Below are 20,799 nucleotides of genomic sequence, written 5' to 3'. Positions count from 1 at the left end.
GATTACTTCAATTCAGAGGCAAAATCTCAAGCAATATGAACACATGTAAAAATGCAAACATCACAAAATAAACATCATTATTTTGCCTACAGATTTTTAACCACAGTATGTGTGTAATTTAAAAAAGAGGCTAGAGGAGTTGGACTTGTTCCTCTGCTGGGAAAAACTGAGTCCAGGCTGCACCTCACCCTCATGACCCCATTTTATTCTGCTCCGCCCTCTGATGCTGTGAGTTAATCACCTTTGTGTCCCAACATTCATTAGTTTCTCTGGGAATCAATGAGCGAAAGCTCAAGCAAAATTAAGCCTTGGTCTTCGCCTACATCAGGCCAAGTATCTGGCTTTTTGATGTGCGTCACCAAACTGCTCAAAGTTCTGCAGAGAATGTACACAAAGCCACTGAGTGAGAAAATAGAGATCAACCATTGAAACACTTTTGCAGCAACAAAAGCACCTTGCTTAATGGCAGGTCAGGATCAAGGTTTCAGTCAAATATATTTGTATTAAACCAGAACATGATCAAATAAGATAAAAAATACATGATAGTGAGTGAAAGTGCCTTCACATCAACATTAAAATCTTACAAGGCTGTGATCACTACAAATGGAGATCGCCTAATTTTGCAAAGAACAAGTGGCTGCGATTACAATAAAAATATTCTATGTTAATGTATAATCATTAATAAACAACATAATCGCTATTCCAAATAACTAATTCAACAATGTATCATTATTAAGGTTGATAAAAAAAGTGATTTGGTCACAATTAAGATTCTTAAAAAAAGGCATTTGCAGTTGCAGTTTATGATGAACAGTCAGTGTCATTGAGGATAAATAAAGATGGACGACACGTCTCCACTTCCTCCAATTGTAGTGAAATGGTGCTGCCATCTTGCACTTTTGAGGTAGTTTGGAGTCAGAGTCCGCACATTAGCTCCATGGTGTGAAGCCGGGGATCAAATTCAAAACATTTATGCATTCAACCAATAATGAGCCAGTCTCAGCTGTCAATCATCATGATTCACCCTGTTTTTATAGCGTCAAATCACTAAATAAAACCACACTTACCGAAAATGAACATACATCAGTATGACAAATTTATTTGACGTGGACTCTAGGTTTGAAATTGGCTCAAACCATCTCCTTACATGGGGGAGGTTGGATTAATTACCTATATTGCCGCCAGCCACCAGGGGCCACTGACGATGTTTTGTCCATCTTTATATACTGTATACCAACTGGAGAAAACCAGTGTATGAGGTACTTGTTGTTGATCAGAATACTAGTGTAGAACAGTTGGAGACCCTGGTCCACATAGTCCTTGCACATGCATCCCCTGTGCATGGAACTGTTGAGTGAAGAATCACAGTAGATCTGAAAATGTCTCTTTCTCTATCAGGATTCAAATCAGTGCCACAGAGTTATAAACTGTTAATTTATTCTTCTGAACTTTTGGAATGTCTCCTAATCTGTCAGAAGGCGATCAGGTACGACTTTAAACAAAAACATTTAAAAAAGAAGCCTCAGGCCAGCAAATGCCCGGTGGTATGTCTAATTACCATGACAGGAAAATGAATCTGGAATCACAGGCAGATAAATTATTGTCAAGACCGGAGTCGTTCTCAGATCTCATTATTCCAGTGTAGTCCTGTGTGGGAGACGGCACCGCCTCAGATCCTGGCCCCTGCACAAACAACTAATCAGTGTTTATCCATGTACGCCACACAAATGTGTTCCCCCTGAGGACGCCTGCCCCTCGTCCTCTGGGAGTAGGAAATGTGCGTTCCTGTTTGCAGAGGAGAGAAGTCATTACTGCCTTGTGTTCTTGCACAAGTTGAACTGAACCCAGAGGTGCTGTTTTCATTCAACTGAGTCATGAGGATGAAAACAGTATTGTGAGGTTGTCTGCCAGGAGCGACGTATGCATACATAACCACTGCACATGCAGGCGCATTCATCACCAGCACAAGCACGCATGCTACACTGTAGTGTCAGCTGAGCCACATACAAATGAATAACTACACAATCTCCCCTGTGTTATAACTCTACATTGAAAAATGATGATCCGTCAAACGTGCACACACCGATGGAGAACAAAGCGTGGGCTCCGGTCTTTGCTGACAAAGCCAGAGTGGAGCGGCGTGTGAACTCTTCCCCACTCTGACGTGGGAGTGTGCGAGAAGCAGGGGTGATGCAAGCTCAGGCAGAGGCAAAATTCTCATTTCCCTGCTTCAAAAAGCCAACGGCTCTGTAGTGCTTTTTTCTTTTTCTTTTTTCCTGTTCTGGCAGCCGAGGCTTTCCCTCCGCTCTGCGAGTGAATACAACCTGACCCAGAATCCACTGCGGGGGAGCTGCGAGCGCAGACTGCGGGGATCGCCTTCTGTTCAGTCTCGGCTATCATGAGAAAGTGTTGAGGGCGTATGCATGTGTGTGCCGTACAGCCGAGTGGGTGTGAGCGTTTCAATGTGATAATACAAGCAGCAGGAGGATGAGGTTGCCCAAAGTCTTTCCTGTCCCTTCTCCTCCTCTCGGCCTGTTTTCATTTTCTTCGTAAGTCACCCTCCCCTCTTCACTCGTCCTCAGTGCAAGAGCTCTATCCTGCTGACCCATTGTTCCCCATTAGGCTCTGACTCAACCTGCCACCAATCAGCACAAATTGAAGAACACAGCTATAATTAACAACAAGCCTTTATTGAAAGATCTTAATAGCCCCGCTTATCAAGTCTGGTTATTTTCCACAGCGTGTGATGTTCATCAGGTGATTAACTCTTCACTTCCTGCAAGACCTTGGCTGTCCTCCCACGCACACACACACACACACACTCACACACTCACACACTCATACACACACACACACACACACACACACTTTCATTGATTTGGGTAAATCCCCTGCAGTCGCTCCATAATGTATGGTCACGGTTATGAGATGCATCGTCATAATGGATACAGAGAATCAATATCCCTGCATACTTCACCTAACATGAGATAGATTACACTCATATGCGTGAGCATGCATTAATAAGAACATCTTTACATGTAATGATTGTTACGTTAAGAATTCTCCATCTGGAAATACCACTTTTATATTCGACTCAAGAGTTAAACATTTAAAAGGTTATTTTGAGGGTATATGTTATCTACTGCAGCCAGTCACCAGGGGGTGATTAAGGTGATTTGGCTTCACTTTTGGGGAATTGCAAAAAAAAGGATAAATCAATACACTAAATATATAACAATTATAACAGAAACAGCTGAATTTATGTATCTGTTTGGCAACAGTAACAACATTATACATAGTTAGATAAGAAATTATCTAGAGGACAGATTCATAGAATGGCAGTTGTGGTGAGGGTCAGGGAAGAACCCATTAAATTTTGGTGCGGATCCAGTTCAGGGGCGGATCTAGGATTAGTTTTTCCACTTTTTTTAACATTTTCGGTGTTTTTCAACATTTTTGTGAGCTTCAAAGAGAATAATTTGTGGATCTTGATGAAAAGATCTGACATGTTTCGGACAGTATTTATGATTGTGTGAAATTTGGTGTAGATTCTTTTAAAAATCTTGATCTTGAGCAGGTACGCCAGGGTAACGGCCCGCGGGCTGGACCCGGCCCGACTGTACGTCACATCTGGCCCACGGGTGATAAGGGGAGAATATATTTTTGAATGACTATGTGGGTGAATGAGGAAGTGGAGGGAGAAGACGAGTGTTGATGTTAGGAGTGAAGAGACGACGCCCGGACATCTGAATGATGTTATGGAAATAGCCACTGCCCAGAAACTGTCCCCCGATATGGACAAGCTGGTGAAAGTTAAAAGGTGTCTGGCTTCGACAAGCAGCTGAAGTAGGCTGGTCTCCCCATTTATCATAATCCAGTGTGATATGGGTGGGAGGGAACAAAAGGGTTTGGGGTTGACTGATAGCCAGATTAGTACCATATAGGCATGTGGGTGTGTGGAAACCAGGGTTGGGGTTGACTGGTGATGACTGGCAAAGTTAATGTGCCTCATCTGTTGTTGAGCCAATTCAATGTTTTTAGTAGCTCATATTTGACAATTTTTTCAAGAAACTTTTGGTTTTACTCATTCCTACTTGATATTCAATCACATGGCCTATTGTTGGACTACTTACGAAAAAAAATCTGGCCCCCTGTCCAATTTCACCCTGACACCCCTGCTCTAGAGTAACGTCGTGGTCACATGAATCCCACCTGGATCAGTTTTTCTGAATGTAGCCTGAGTTTGCAGGATTACTCAAAAAGTACTGGACGGATTTCCATGAAACTTGGTGGAAGGATGTGGGTCAAGAAAGAAGCATTGAACTTTGGTGCAGGTCTGGATCTTCCTCTTGCTCTTTAACGTGGTGAGATAGGATGTGTTTCACTGATTTCTAAGACAGTAATTCATGGATCTTGAGGAAGAAAATCTGAGAAGATTAAGGGACTGATGTTTATGAGATTGCTGCAGTTCCTGAGTGACACTGTGGTTTCAGATATGAGGCCGTGCATCCTAACATCACAACATGCAGCGTACACATGTAATAACTCTTATTATTGAAGTATTGTCATTTATGCTATCGTCGCTTTTAGTTCTTTGAGCTTCTTCTCCAACTCTTCCTTTCTAGCTGTTGCTTTGTCCACAGACTTCTCAATCTTGAACAAGTCCTCTCCGGGATAAAGTATCTGAGAGACAGTAGAGGATATCTGCTCCCTCAGAGTTGCGTTCATAGCAGGTAGCTGTTTCTTTAGAGAACGTCTGTCTGCAGCTAGATCCGCCAGAATAGCTTTCTTTGCCACCTGCTCCTTCGTAATAGGAGAGGAAATAAGGGGAACAATCGTTCATTGCGTGATACAAGCATGAAATTTGGCATAAACATTCTTCTGGGTCATCTCTTTAACTTTAGAATGGGGGCCATCAAAAAATCCAATATGGCCGTCATTTTTTCAAGATGGCTGCCAGATCCTCAAGTCATTACTATATTTCTTGCATATTTGGGGAAATATTTCTCCAATTGTGATAGATAGATATATATTTTTTTGTTATTTTGTCATTTTTATGATGTCTTTTTGTTATTTTTTCTTTTATTTGTCATTTATGTTTTTTTTTTATTGATTTTTACAAGTGATTACTTGGCTAGAATAAGTCTGAAAATGCAATTATTTCAGTGTCAAGTCAAATGGAACTTCATTGGGCCTCAAACGTCTCAATGACATTCACAGCTGCACAAGGCTGTACAAGACAGAGTCAGACGAACACATTTGCACCTGCCATTAGTACAGCTGATTTTGCATGAGCATTTTGCCAATTCCTGGCAACTTGCAGAAATTGGTGGAAGTGGTGTCCAGTTCACCAACCACCTTTGTCCTTGCATCCCCATGCAGGACTTGGTAAAACTGGTTGAGTGACAGTTGCTTGGCCCCAGACAGCTCCTGCTTGGTAGGCTGCACATTTAATGTGTTCCTTGAGGGCTGCACTTGTTGGTGGTATGGCATCATATGGCTTTTGCTTGCAGGTGAACAGATGCAGTCATGCATCATTCACAGATGTGGCTGCACTTGATCGGTCATACATTATGACAAAAAATCTCTCCAGCATTTGGAGGTTATCATCATCAACGGTTGTGGGCCTGAGACTGGGCTTGGTAAATGTACCTGAAACTTCATCACACACATTCCATGTTTGCCATACAGATTTCTTAGCCTTGCCACAGAATGCAGACACAATGTCATACCCACTAAATGCATGGAAAAATGGTAGGACAGTGGATCTTTCTGGCCCAATTGTTGAAACGATGTCATGGATTGGAATCCATCGTGAATGGGCTCCCTGGCCAAAAGCAATCCACAGCTTCTCCAGACCTATTGCCTTGAAGGATTAGAAGAACGATATTGCTATTATAACAACATCAGTGTCGTTTGCTTTGATTGTCACTGTGCTACTTCCATTTGCTGTTGCATGTCGCATATGAACGAATATTCTTGTATCTGCCTCTTCTTGGGAGCATGGGGCCAGGTCTGAAGATTCTGTGATTTCACTCTTGTTGCTTACTATCTCTTCTCCGTTTGTCACCACAATAGTGCTTTCTGCTACTACTTGACATATTTTGCTTGCCAGAAGCTAAAGAGTTCAGTCATGTTGTCATCATCTCGTAGGAAGTTTTTACAGTTTGATTGAGCCTTACTAGATTCTGTTACCCTTCTTCTAATGGTTGTGCTCTGGTTTCTGACTTCAGGCTGGACTTCTTGTAAACGTCGAAGACTATGTCAACTCGCTTGTACTTTGAACAATATGCCTGTACTTTAGGAAGGATGTCTTCTGCAGCATAGTCCCTAAACGTTTTTGATCCACGTGGAGGGTTTGCATTTGTATATGGAATGAGAACAGAGGGTAGTGCTACTCCTTATATAGTACCAGACAGCCAATCAAATTGTTTGTTCATTCTAGTCTTTTACGATGTCTGAAAAAGCTACTAGCGAACAAATCTAGCGACTATTGGGGTTTGGGTTTGAAATTTCGCATGCCACAGTGCAAAAAAAAAGAAAAAAAAGCAACTAGCCACAAATCTAGCTACTATTTTTACCGCTACTATTTATACAGTATACTCCTATACTGTATATCCCCCAAATACCTCTATCCCTCTAATTAACCCTAAACTTCACATAGTTTTCCCCGTGACCTATAACACAGTTAGCCTATGACATGTTTTATAAATGTTTCAGATGGTTATAACTGGTAACTCCTGTTTGAAAATGTTCAAAAACATACTATGGGAGTCCCATATTATGACATCTACAAAGTATGGGTAAAGATTATGCTGAAATGCAACCCTAACCATGCTGGCCATCTTGAAATAAATGGCGGCCATTGAGCGGTATGCACTCTATTGAGTGTCATTTATTAGTGTCGTTATTTACGGGTGTATTGCGGCTTTTTGTCTTACTTGTTGATTATTATTACAACATTGAATGTTATATTGTTTTGTGTGCCTCAGTAGGCGTTTATGTAATTTAGGATTTTACGATATTTTACAATGTTTTATTTTCGTAAAGCACGTAGCCAATTCTTATTGCTATTATTATTATCATTATTAGTAGCAGTTGTATGCAATGTACTACTAATATTATATTACAAGATACATTATATGCTACATAATATTGCGAGAATAAAGTCATTATTTAATGAAATAGGTTTTAATACAACAATAAGATTCTGATATTACAACAACATCATTTTATGAAAAAAGCGGTAATACACCAAGTCATATTGTAAGGGGGAAAAGTCGTATTATTGCAATAAAATCGTTGTAATATCATGAAAAAAGTAATGTTATTACGATTATTAAGAATAAAGAAGTAATATTACAATATTATTATTATAAGTAGTAGTAGTGTCATTAAGTAGTACAGTACCACCCAATTTCTTGTCCACAGATAAAGTATTTGTTTAATTCTTTATTCTTTATTTATTGGTAAATAAAGTAGCTTGTGGTGGACAGGACGCAGCACGTGTTGACGGCAGCATGGAGCATGTTTCCATGTTCAGCTTCCTGATTAGTTCCTGAACAAAGTGGGTGTGATTTTTAATAGTTTTTAGAGAAGCTGGTGTCGGGAGCCTCCCTTTCCTCTGCAGCAGCCGGCGGGTGTGAAGGTCCGAGGCCCACCGAGGTGAGTGAAGGCCTCACATACTGAAGTGAAGCTCAGATATGAAGCCGGTCAGCTGCTTTTAAAACCTGGTCCCACCAAGAGGTTTGTGATTGTGCAACCAGGGGATAATTACAATTAGCTGCTGGCTAACCTGCTAACCTCTGATGGTCACAGCCCGTTGAGCTAGCTTTTTCTCTCTCTCTCCTTACAGTGCAGGTTCATTTCTTTCTCCCGGGAGAACCATGGCCTTCTCCAGACCTTTATGCTACGAGCTGCTGGCGGCGGTGGGCAAAGGCTCCTTCGGCACCGTGTACAAGGCCCGAGAGGTGGGGGACGAGCCGCGCTTTTTGGCGGTGAAAAAGTTCAAAATCTGCGGGGACAGCTCAGACAACGGGATCCCGGCCTCCCTCATCCGGGAGATGGGGCTGCTGCGGAGGATGCAGTTCTTCAACCAGCCCAACATAGTCAAATTAGTTTGTTTTTTATTTTGTGTGAGTGTGTGTTGTTGTTTGTCAACCTAAATCCTTCAAGGGCTCACACGCACGCCCAACCAACGCCCTACTGGGACCAGTTTCAAATGTGATGCGCCTTCCGGATGCACGGTCTGAATGACTTTTCATTATGAATGTATTTCTTTCTACTTATTTCATAAATAAAGCTGTTATACTACTAAAACAAAGTGGTAATTTAATGTCATAATGTTATATCACACAGGGTTCCTACGGTCTTGAAAAACCTGGAAAAGTCATGGAATTGTAAAATGTTTATTTCGAGGCCTGTCCAAAAGTTTTGGAGAAGTCATGGAAATTTGTTACATTCATATTTTCATGTTGTTCATTTATGCTGAGTTTTAAATAATTCATATACTTTAAAAAGAAATGCACTCAAAATGTAAGCAGGCATACTTTCTCATATTATCTGAAAAGTTCGGTGGGGAAGCAGGTGGGATAATGCACTATGCCAGGCAAGTGTAGGTTTAACCATGCTAGGCTACAAATGGAAAAGTACATGTCTTTTAATCAAACTATTATCTCTCATTCATTTGTGTCATTTAAGGTATACTGGATGCCATGGAATTGTCATTGTTAGTTAAAATGCTACATTTTGTCGCTTTTCATGTATACCCCGAGATTTCACAAAATGTTTGGTCATGGAATTTGGATTTAAAGTTATTGAAAAGTCATGGAAATTCATTGGTCACAATGTGTATGAAATCTAATCACAGGAAAACACTCCTAATATTACAAGAATGTTGTAATGTATATAGAGGGGGTCCCTGCTCCATCTCTCCGTCAGTTTGGGGGTCCTTGGCCTGAAGAACGTTGAAGACCCCTGATCTAGTTGATTAATTTCAAATTAGCTTAGATTGTTAGTATTTATTAGAAGCACGGTGATCTTGTTGGTAATCTCACTTCCTGTCCCCTGCCGTTACATGTTGCCTTTAAATTAGGGCTGGGCAATATGGCTAAAAAGTATATCACGATAAAATAATCCTACCAGTCTATATTGATAATTATCACAATAAATGTCACATTATTATTTCTTTTGCGGTTAAAGACAGGTTTTTTCCTAGTGGACAACAGCAAGTGTTTGTTGATTTTTCAAAGTGGAGCCAGACGGACTGTGCAAGGTGACAGCAGGACTGTGTGATGAAAAAGCAGGGTCTAAAAGCACTGTGGCAGCACACACCACTGCTTGTTGTTCCTTGATGTCTGATAAACACATTTAAAAAGATGCAGGCTGAAGACCGAGCATCTCCTCTGTGTGAGTTTGACACATCAGAGCTAATTAGATAAAATGTGTTTTAACAGTGCTTGGTTGGAATGAACCAGGAGAGTTTATGATTATTTGTTGAAATAATCCTGAGGTTAATTGGAGGTAAAACAAAACAAAATATACAAACAGTGACATTGGGGTCAGGATACATTATCAATATTGTCCCATAAAATCTCACTGCAGCTGATTTATGAGTGGGGACTCAGAGAGATAATTGAACAACCACAGTCTAAATGAAGTGTTTGTATTTGACATTTTAGGATGAAGGATTTGTGTAGCTGCTGCAGCTGCAGATACAGAGATCCTCTCTCAGTTAGCACAAAGGTCACCAGAGGAGGGAATCATAGGGAGCAGTCAATAACCACCACAGACAGATATGTAGATGCATAAGAATGTGCAAACTATTAGCTTCTTCTGTCACCTTGGACAGCATGTGCTCGTGTTTGTGTGTGGTGCTGAGTGACAGTGTGACTCACTGGGCCCCCGGTGGCCCTGTCCGGGCCTCTTTTCTTGCTGCTGACTGAATGTTCCTGTTTTTATAAACATAGACAATTGTGCCCTGCAGGAGTGCCGGTCGCTCCGCAGCTCCCCCATGCCTCGAACTAATGAATTTTTAAAGACAGCATCAATCAAACCACAAGCCAGATCAATAGGCCACAGAGTGGATTTCATCAGCGCTGCGCGGCGAGGTTTCGGTACATATCACTTCCAAGTGGGCATCTTGTCAAGGGGATCGCTACAACCAAGCTTCATGCTTCGACTGAGCTTCGTCGACCAGAACAGAGCAATACAATGAAGGTAGTAATAATCTGATCAGGGAGTACTTTTGATGACAGCAACTCCTATGAACCTATACATGTCTGATTCGCACGTCTGGTGGCCTGTTCATTAGAGCATCATCACGGACGTTCCAGACAATCACTCAGCTGAATCTTTTGACAAAACACAGAGGTGGACGTGGATCCTCATCAGAGACACAGCTGAGTAGCAATGTCCAACAGGGCCTTTATTGTTGAGATTAGGTCAGTTTTAATTATTCTGGTTTTGGACATTATTAGCCTGCCTGTGTGTTTCTGTCAGTCCCCTCTATGAACACTGTGCCTGACGGTGTGTACAGGGCCTGGCTTCTGGTTTCCTGCATCCTTGCTAACAGCTCTGCAGACCTGCACTGAAACCATAAACTGCATATAAAGATGGATGGCATGACAGCTGCCCAGAAGTAAAGCCAAAGCATTTTAAACGCCCCCTGGTGGCTGGCTGCAGTATAGTTCATAAACCCTGCCTCCCCAAATGTGAGTAGATCGAATATAGCCTAAATTAAAAAGTCAAAATAAATTTGAAATAGATTTTTATTATATTTCATTTTGGGTAGGTCTTATCGCCATGATGTACTTAGGTTTAGTTTAAATAAGTTATTTGATGCTATAAAAACAGGGTGAAATGTCATGATTGACAGCTGAGACTGACTGGCGATTGGCCTGTATTGGTGGGACCTAACTACCCCTGCTCCATTCCCTAATCACCACTGTAAAGACAATGGCTCAAAATGGGCAAGATGCGCTGCATTTTGTATCAAGAAATATCGACTCAACTACCTGACTTTCAAACTGATTGTAACCTGTTGTGTTTTTCCCTATACTGAGAACCAACTACTAACCTCAGCAAATACACTCGGAACTCAAACCCTCTGAACACTGGGGATCTCACGTTACCTTCTGTCCCTGGGACTCCTGGTGCAGGAGAACACATGACACTGGATGCAGCACCTGTGTATAACCAGTTTGATAGTATGTCTTCTGCTAGCCTGAATCAGCACAATATCTTGACATTCCATTAAAATGCTAAAATCCCAAATCTTTACTTCCACTCAAATCGTGTCTCTGCCCCAGTGTTCTCACACATTGAGTCAAGTCATTCAATTTAACACAACAATTACACAACAATTTCCAAGAGGGCCGCATTGGACAACTCCGGTTGGGTACCGAAATCCGCTGCACTAGTAAAAATCTACTTGAGCCCGACCTGAATCCTGTCCCTGACACACACGGTTATTGTTTGTTTTCATTGAAATCAATCTGCCAGCCAGTGTACCAGACCTGACCAAAACCTCAATATCATTTTTAAATTGTGGTCCAAACTCAACTGACAGATTCTGACAGGTTTAGGTAATTTTAATGGAGAGTGATGCGCCGTGTTTGACAGCTTGTGTGAACAATGGCGAGCACATCAGTCGGCAATGTTTTTCCTTTTTAAGTTCCTGTTCTGGCACCAGAACTGTTTTTAAAGCATTGATTTAGCACCAACATTGGAAGAAACCCAAACAATACCCAACCATATGGACAACACACACTTACACATTCATATATTTGTCTTTGTCTGGTTATTGATGGAGGAGTCAGCATTGGAGGGAGAGAGGGAAGTTTCCACATCACAAAGGCACCAGGCCAGTTTGGCTACACATTGCCAACTGTGCCAGCAGGACACTGTGTAGACATTTTCAGCAGTTTCTTTTCTAACTGGACAGATGGCAGTCTGAAGATTTAGCTGAAAAAACATTCAGAGAGACAGAGAGAGAAATTGTCTACAAGCAGATATTGATTCCTGTTTATTTTCTCCCCATATTTAGATGACAACGACGGAATCGGAAGCTGTTTAACTACCTCACCTAGGCTGCATGAATATTGAAGATGTGAAATACTGATCTAATTTTTATATTCAGATTCTTCAGTACAACTCGTTTGTATTGTCTACATCTCATGTCTTCTTAGTCCCTGACCTCTCAGAAAGCTTCAGTCTACGCAGTCAGAGAAATCGTCTGCTGGTTATTACTCTCCTCTCTGTCCTTTGGAAATATCTGTTTCTCAAGGCTCAGGTTAACTCCACTTGCTGCATTATTTAATATGTCATACATCCGTGTGAGAGGGCAACACACTCCACTCTTCTGTATGAATTGGTCTCACAGCAGCAGCGGATCTATCAATGTACCTGCAACAAAGATAAAGCTCTTCACACTCTCCCTTTGGCTTTTCTCAAACGCAAGAAATGTATAAAGATTTTGGGCAAAATCTGAGGAGGAAGTAATTTCTCAGTCGAGAGGGGAGGGTATCGTGTAAATCTAAGTTGATAGAAATATATATATATATAGAAAATATCTGGAAAGATAAGTGGACAAATTAGAGAAATTACAAAGGAGAGAGAAATGGAAAATACACAGTTGGAAATGGAGAGATGTCATCTATGTCAGTTCCCTGTTTACAGGAGGAAAAACTAAGTTCTAGATGAGCTGAAACCTGCAAAATGTGCCAAGGGATTGTAAAAAACATTTGCTGACTGGTAGAAACAGCAGAGAGATGTCATGATTGTTAACAAAGAGGGATTAACTGCCTGAGTTCTGCCTGCGAGCTAGCGTGCATGTCAAGTCAGAGTGAACACAGCATGGGGGTGGGCATGGGGGAGCACATGGACGACCCCAAACAGTCAGAGGGTCGGTATGACGCAGGGCTGAAGTTCATTTTCAGGTCGACTTCACACCGTAGTTCTTCTGCCTTTGATAGAACATAGGTAGTATGTTAAATCACTGTGGTCATTTGGTCAAGACTCAAATGTCGATATTAAATTCTTCGCTGATAGGGTTGAAGCTTAAATGTGCGTCCTACAGAGTCAATGATGAAGCGTTAGTTCAAAGAAACCTCCGACAAGGAAATTATGTGATATAATTTAATGATACTTTTTAAGTAAGAAACATATAGTGTTTTACATTGGACCTACAGCACCTCTACTGTATATCTGTTTCTGGAGGATGACTTTTGTAAACTGGAGATCAGAATGATTCTTTTGCTCATAATGATGAGTATGTTTGGATGCGACTGTGTCTCCAAAGAAATGTTTCTCTCGAAATATTGTGATTATTTTACCCCCAGAAAAGAACAGGAGAGGAGCACATATTCCAACAAGGTGGCTATAATCTAAAGAAGTAGAGACTGACTGATTTCATAAACTGGCCAATTAATATTGGTTGGTATGCCTCTCACAGATAAACTGGCAGCAGCGTTTGTTTGCTGAGATGCTCTGATATGAAACATTTTATTTTACTGAATAAAATGATGCAGAGAAGAAGAGCATACATGTTTTCAATATTTATTTGATTCAAGTTCTATCTATTTGGTTATATTTTCATTCTCTTTTTATTCATAGTTTAGTTTAATTAAAATGTTATTATTAAACTCAAGTTTGATAACATCTTAGGAATGATTGGCCAATAAAACCTGCACACACATTCTAACATTGTATTAGCATCCAGCATTTATCGTCAGTGTGTTCTTACAAAATGACAAGGTATCAAAAGAAAATGTCACAATCCAGTGACAGGGTGACTTGTAGTGAATAACATTCATAGAGTTATCACCTGAATCTGCAGCTCATTGTTTAGCTGTCTGTTTACATCCTCACTGTCTGGTTTGACTCTCACTGCTCTCATTCAGTCATTTTCAGTTGCAGCAGGCAGATGTTTTTTGTGTCCTGCACATAAACAGCCCAGCTCCAAACATCAGACACACAAAGTAGCGAGCAGCTGAGTACAGAGGAGCATTTATAGGTTGATCCAGATACTTTTGTAAGAGCCCACGCTGAATTAATGCTGAGATGGTTAAACAGACAATAAGTCAGCTTGTTATTCAGGTAACATTCTAACAGAGGTTTTCTCCAAGGTGCAGAAGACAACATACTATAAAGTAAATGTATGTGTAATGATCTTTACAGCCAAAACGGGGAATCGAACACAATACATCCACTACACTTGCGAAAAGTAAATAAGGCCCAAGCAGCCACTGATCAACACATGAGTTTGGATTTATAACGTTGCACTTTGTGTCTGTGTTTCTTAGATAAAGACACATTATTACAGCATTATTATCAGGTACTCTGAGGTGTTTTTAAACACAAGAAACCCTGGTAAAAAAAAGGCAACTGACTCCTTTCCCATTGTCAGAAGAGGACTTTGCCTTTTTCCACTGAGCCGCTCTAACACCGCTGTCCTACCAAATTAGCGCTTTCACCCGCATGTCAAACTTCCATCACTGCCCTTCTGAGTCAGAGCCAATTAAAACCTGTGTCTGCTGCAGAGGCATTTGACCCGGGAGTAAATTATGATAAGATCCACTCGCATTGCAGTCAAAAGTCTAATGTTAGTGTAAGTGGGTTTTTGGACCAGTGGAAAAGGGGCTTTGGAAAATGCCAAACAGGAAAAACTTAAATATTTCGCAAAACGATTAAACCATTATTAAATTGAGATATATTCTCATCATATGAATGTTATCATACTAAAGATGACGATCCTGAAATACTGTTTTGCTGAGAGTGATTGTATCACTAATGTACACAACATACACAAAGGCCTCAATTGCTGATCTGCAGCAGAAGCGACAAAGGAAAAATGTTTGCTGTTTTCTTTGTTTTCCTGCCAACAAGAGGATTTCAGCAGCGCTGCAGAGACGAAGACAAGGAAACTAAAGAGACAGAGCTGTTTGGCTCAATGCCGTCTGGATTCTCTGATTCTCAAGGACATTTCTATGTTCTATACTCCACTGAGTCCCCCCCACCCTTTATCTAAACCCACCCTACCCAGCCCCATTGTATCGCTCTCAGTCACAGAGAGCTTCCTGCAATTCCAGCTCAGCTGCTTATAAAATAGGAAGCCATGTAAGCCTCTGGAGCTGCAGGGATTGTAGATCCCGGGGGGGGGGGGGGGGGGGGGGGGGGCAAGACCATTCAGAATAAGTCTGGTTTTGCTTTTATAACTTTTTTTTTGTTTTATAGAGGCGCAAAGTCTAAGTTGCCGATCCTTGAAAATTGGCTTTTTTTAAATTGGAAGGACAGAGACTGTTCTTGAACAGGTCTTATAAGCAGGGACTTTATCATAAGTGACACTTGAAAGAGGAAAATTATGAAACGAGTATGCACAGAGGGTGTCATAGTGTTTTCACTGCCGGATCTATTCAGACTCGACCGATTACGAAATCTGCCAGTGATCCAGTCCTAGGCGCAATAACAGTTTACGTCATTAGCTCTAATGTTCTTATCACACAAAATAATTCTGTTGGCTGTATTGTTGTCATGCAGGAGAAATCACAATAAACAGAATCCTATGCTGTCATAGGAGACCTTTTAGATATACAGTGCATGTAGTAACAGAGAATTTCTTCTGTACCCAGTAAAAGCATTTAAAACATGCACTTGTCAACAGATCTGCAGATAACAAAAAGTGTATTCTTGCTTTTCTCTCCTCATCTTTGCCTCTCTGCATCTCATCTGAAGTCATCTTGTGCCAAAATGGTCTCGGGTCCACGGCAGGCCCACGCAAAATGTGATGAGTTGGACAGAACTGCTGCCTCTCGCACATTTTCTTTGAAGAGCTGCAAATCCCTTGGGAACATGCTTTGGGAACACTGGTCTCATATGGGACCTTCAGCTACTATTTTTTAAATGATAAACTACATGAAGACAGCCAACACAAATGTCAGCTGGGCGGACGCAGGAGGAGTTGGGTCACTGCAACACATTTTGGAATTTTAATGAAAATTATTCTAAAATTAGAGAAGAATAACACAACCATCTAAAGGGTCCCAAAAAAGACATGACACAGCATCTTTTTAAGGCTACCATCAATACCTTGATGGTAACCCTAACCCTAACCCTATACCTAGATAAAAACAATCTTTCAAGCGTGACAATGTGAAACCTAAGGAGAATCATCACCCAGTTCTATCTTAAGGGATTGTTTGGAGGACACTTCCCTGTTTGGATTCACTCTCATGGCTCTCAGTGCCTTCAGCCACAGCCGGCAGCGGCTTTCAGAATAGCAGAACAGCCAATATAACAATGCTAGTGAACATAAGGGAGCATTAACGGCTAAAGAGACAGATAATTATCTGAGGACTAAAAAGACTGACTATGAGACATATTATTGTTCATCGGGTGATGCTAATGTTGCTGCTGAACCATATTCACGATAATTCCACATGTTTTTACTACATTTGTCAACAAGCTTCACATGATGTCATGTCAAAGTTATTTCCACAACAAACAGGGTGAGAGAGAAGGGGAATGAGACACAGGTCCGACCAACCAGGAGTTGAACCTGGATCAGTCGCTCTAGGCGTCTGCACCATGTGGTATGCACTCTGACCATTTGATTATTTGGTCCCCCAGTTTTCTTCAAATTTTAACTGAAAATCCCATTGTCACCACACTGTTAAGCCATTTTCAGACGTTCCTGATGTCCACAGCGTTGAGTCCGAACTTTCTTTCTTTCAAACAAGGCATCAGTAGATTTTACACCCTGGTGCAGCAGACAGAGGCAGGAATGTTTATATTCCTGCAGAGATCTGATGTTTTTGTTTACAGCACATGGACACAGGCGTCGGCTCTTATCAAGAAAACTTCTCGACATCTTCGTCGATCACTTCTACTTGTACGGCTCCACTTTTGTATAATATACATTATATTTGTATTCTTTTAGATTTTAGGGGGGTTTGCATCCGTCACGTGAATGTCCTGAGCCTCTCACTTGGATATGGTCATTGTCACATACTGCCCCTCTGCAGAATCTCAGGAGATTATCCAGAGCTCAGTGCACATCTGAAAGCAGCTTTAGTGTGAAAACACAAAGTTGCCCTCTTGGTTTTGCGATGTTCACTTGTAACAACTTAAAGCTCCATCTCCCATCACTTATCCTGTAATCATGGATTATAACAAAAATCAATTAATAACAGTGTAGCCGCCTGATGGCGAGCTCGCTGGGGCTGATGACTCTAACCAAGCGTGGTCAGTCAAGCTCAATGCAGCGGAACCAAAATCGATATATGAAAAAACCTCACGGCTTCACACTACACATGTAAAACACACAGAGGACAGGGGACGCTTGGTTTCCTCAACACACAAATCGTCCTCTATGTTACAAACCCCTCCCAGAGGTTGAACTCAGAACTAATCATGTTGAAAAGAATTTTAAACTATACTTGTTATACTTTAACTTACTTTTTTCTCTTCACCCATGTGTCTGAGTTGTCTCTGCTTCTTCCGCCTCTTTGATACAGATGGTGTTGCAGTGGTTTGCTGATGAAACAAAATATCAGTTTTATTGTAATCGGAAGTACCAACCCCACAAAACACAAGCGTTGGCCTATGAGAAGGCAATGTGGAACTTTGACAACAATTCTCCCCGCAGACAGGTCAGCTATATTTTGCAGTAGAACTGTCGGACGACTTTGCAAGAATTTAACTTTCAAGAAAACATATTTTCATTTACTGTGTCGACTCAGGCAGAAAAAGAAGAGGGAGGGAATGAAGTCAGCTGAGGCACAGAAGTGAGAAAGTGAAAGAAAATGCTGCTTTAATATACACCTATTTATGACAGCATCAAATTCAATCAGAGTCCCACTCATCAAAATAATATGAAATAACACAGCAAGAAATTGCTAAAGTTGATGGATTTTCTGCTTAAATAAGTGCACCTGCCGGGGAGATATATTTGTGTTGCCGAGCTCTCTGTCAGCAACAGGCATCAGATACAAAGCGTGTTGTCAAGCGCTGACAGTGAAGAATGTTTCCCACTGTTTCTGATTAAGGCGCAACAAGCCATAGATAAATCATCGGAGTGCTGCTCTAGATCCACGGCTTCTCAAAAGGCCACCCACAGCCATCTGTTAAAGAAATACACCCCACCACACTCACACACACACACACAAACACACACACACACAAACACACTTAAAGCTTCCCCCTCTGCACAGGATACACAGATGTCATGAAAGGCCACAGGGACTGTAAACGACTCCACTTCCTCGCTCCACATCGATCAGTCAGCGGCAGACAGAGCAGCAGTGATGAGTCGCTGTCCTCAGTGAGGGTTTGCTGACAACACCAGAAAGACTGTGTTCCACCTCACTCACTAATCACCATATAGTCCACTACAGGATGAATCCACCATTTTGTATTGCTTTCCGAATGTTTAGTGAAATGTATTTATAACCTATATAGTGGACTCGCTGTTTACCAATATGCATCGTGCAAAGTAGAACTGAGGGTCAATAACAGTAATACCATCATGCATTGTGCTTGTGGCTTGGATAGGGAAAAATATGGCAGAGGGACGAGAGGAGAGAAGGCAGCATGTCTCAGTCCACTACATTCTGTACAAGTCCTTATATAGTCTGTAAGGGTTCAGCCATGGACTGAATGACTGAAGCACACCTGAGTCTGGATACTGATAAATGAAACCGCGAGTCATCTCCCACCTGCCGTCAACCGCGGGACTCAGCAGCTGCTGGCACGCAGGCAACAAGACAACAGATGGAGACCGAAAACTAGACAATCATGTGTAGGATTGCTTCTGCCATGGTGGAGGTAAGCACTCTTGGGCGGCCGTTCTCGTTTATATATTTAAATCTGTTGGTTCCTTAATGTACAACTGCTTTAGCTGCTCATTCATAAAAATGAGTTCTTACAGTTGCTGCTCTGAAAAATTGCAGCTGCCTGAAAGGTCAAATTCATCACTCCCTGTAAATTGCAGGTTTTCTCCATGGAAGAAACTTAAAGCTTCTGTAATCCGGGGTAATAGCTGATTTAGGCCAGAATTTTCTACCATGGAATATAAACGCAGTTTAAACAGTTTTCAATGAATAAATTCTTATTTTTCCAGTGTTAGCTCAGTGGATATATCAAGCCTTTCCTGTCCAGCTCTTACTTTCACCTCTGCAGCTTCATCGACAGCTAATAGTTCAATTACAGCTGAGCCGATTTGCTCTCAGAGGGAAACGGCCATTAGTGGCTGATTAGCTCTGCCACTGTTCAATACAGCTATTGGATAACACTTGACTGTGTCTTGACTGGCATCACTGAAAAGCTGTCAGTGACAAATAGTATGTGGTTGAGAACGAGACTTATAATCAGGCTGACGGCATTAAGAAAATCTTCCTGTACGGCAGTCAAATCACATTTACCATTCACACAGCTCTAATGTCTGTAAGAGAAAGCATTTTTAACATTTCAAATTCGATCCATTAAATCCATTATCTATACCGCTTGTTCTCTAGAGGGTCACGAGGAAAGCTGGAACCAACCCCAGATGACATCGGGCCAGAGGCAGGGTACATTTTGGACAGGTGGCCAGCGTAGAACAGCACCAACACACAGAGACACTCACATTAACAAGAAAACTTAGACACTTCATTTAAAGTCTCCAAAGAACCTACTCCATGTGCATTTTTTTGGACAGCGGCAGGAAGCTGGCAGGGGGAGCACATGGAAACACCACACAGAAAGACCTGACCAGGTAAAAGTTGAATTTAAACAAATGACCAACTACTTAATGATAATGGATTAGGCAGTGTACACACTCTAATGAATAAAATATATATCTTACAGTTTTTGGTTCACAACCTGCTCTACAGCATGAGGGTGTCTCCCTGTTAGCTACATCCCAGCAATGCTGCCTTACTATAATGATGTTTCCTTTTGATTATTGCTTTTCATTCCGATTTCCTAAGTAAATTTCCATGACTCCTTCATGACTTATTTCTTGCTTAGCCAATAAATCCACCCCTTCATTTTCTCAAATATCTCATTAACTAAATATTGATGACTGTAAAATGAAAATGACTTTAAGGACACTAATGCTGAGCAAGAACTTCTACACAAAACAAACTTCCTCATTTGTAATCTCGCCACGATCGCTACCATCCCCATCGTGTATTGTTGTCTCCTGTTTTATTTTGTCATCAGTCTGAATCCCTTGGATTATTTTCTCGTCATTTTGTGTATCTGTGTGCTCATATTTGTGTCCCTATCGTCATTGTGTGTCTTTTTGTAGTCTGTCTTTTTGTTTGAAATAGTATTGTGTCAACATGGTCACTTTTCAACATGTTGTCACCATTTAGATAACTTTCAAGATCTTTGTGGTCCCAATTTTTTGTGTGTTTGTAGTCATTTTTTATTAATGTCCCTTTGTGCTTGTCTTTGATCATTATTTTATTTTGTATGGCTTTGCAGTTGTTTGGTGAGTCTTTCGATGTCTCTATTTGTTATTGTTTGTGTCTGTCTCATGGTTTTCCTTTTGTCTGACATAGCTGTGTTTCTCCTGGTCACTTTTCATCTCTATGTTCATCCCTTTCTAATCTATCTGAATCACTTCATGGTCTCGATGTAGCTACCACGTGTTCCACGCATCCACTTGAGTTCCTCGTCTAGAGCAATGCAGCTTTAAGTACGTGACAGCGGGAGCGCGCTTTACGCATTCACACAAGTACCACCCGCGTGGCCGAGGCTGCCACCCAAGCGCGCTCTTCAAGTTTATCAGGCCTGAAAAAGTTCGCGCACCTAATA

Source organism: Platichthys flesus, chromosome 16, assembly GCF_949316205.1.
Source record: "Platichthys flesus chromosome 16, fPlaFle2.1, whole genome shotgun sequence".
In the NCBI taxonomy this organism is placed as follows: Eukaryota; Metazoa; Chordata; class Actinopteri; order Pleuronectiformes; family Pleuronectidae; genus Platichthys; species Platichthys flesus.
This window is presented reverse-complemented; position numbering follows the sequence as displayed.